Genomic DNA, 1,008 nt, shown 5'->3' on the forward strand with positions numbered 1-1,008 from the left:
GGAGAGGATTTCTAACTTCTTCCACTGATAACTGAAGCAACATTATACCTTTTGAAATACACCAAATAGATTGCTTGTAAGTTTATCTTTAAATTATATGTAGTGTGTGGGTCTCTGGTTCATGAGTTCAGAAGGGGCGGGGAGGGAACCACAACCACCACTAGGGCTGGAGAGGCGGCTCTGTGGCTAAGAGCACTTGCTGCTCTTCCAGAGCTAGAGTTCAGTTCCCAGTACCCATGTCCTGAGGCTCAGAGCTGCCTGTAACTCTAGGTCCTGGAGATCTTCATGTTCTCTTCTGCCTCAGTAAGCACCTGCACACACATGCACAGATGGACACACCACACAGCACACACATGCACAGATGGACACACACACACACAAAACCCGCAAGCATTCTGTAGGATAGAGGTTACAACACCTTTCTCCGGGCTGAAAGGAGACTAAGGAAAGACTAAATGGGGTGACACTGGTAAGCAATTAGGAGATGCCTGGTTTATCCAAAGGCCCAAGCATTTTTAAGGGAGTAACATAATCCTGAAGGTAGAAAGTAGAAGTAGAAAGGGCTTTAAGCAGGGGAATGACATGGATTAGAGTTCTGAAAAGATCACTCTGGGGAAGGCAAGGAAGACAGGCTACAGAAGAGTATCACAGGCAAGTAGGCAAGTTATAGAGCTGTCACAACAAATAAGCCCAGGAAAGAGAAAAGACCTGTGCTACGGTAAAGTGCCAGTGAGGCAGAGGAAACGCAGGCTTTAAACATGCGGAGGTGGCTCCCACCTGTATTCCAAGAGCTCAGGAGGCCGACACAGGGGAACCACTTGAACCTGAGTTTGAGGACACCAGGGAATTCTACCTAATAACAACAAAGGAGATGCCCTGATATTCACTGACCAGTTTTCCTTTCCCTCCTCCTCCTCCTCCTCCTCCTCCTCCTCCTCCTCCACTCCTCCCCCTCCTCCTCCATAGATATCCCTTCTTCCCTGTCTAGTAACCAAAGGCCACCATAGC

Source organism: Rattus rattus, chromosome 1 (genome assembly GCF_011064425.1).
Source record: "Rattus rattus isolate New Zealand chromosome 1, Rrattus_CSIRO_v1, whole genome shotgun sequence".
Classification (NCBI taxonomy): Eukaryota; Metazoa; Chordata; class Mammalia; order Rodentia; family Muridae; genus Rattus; species Rattus rattus.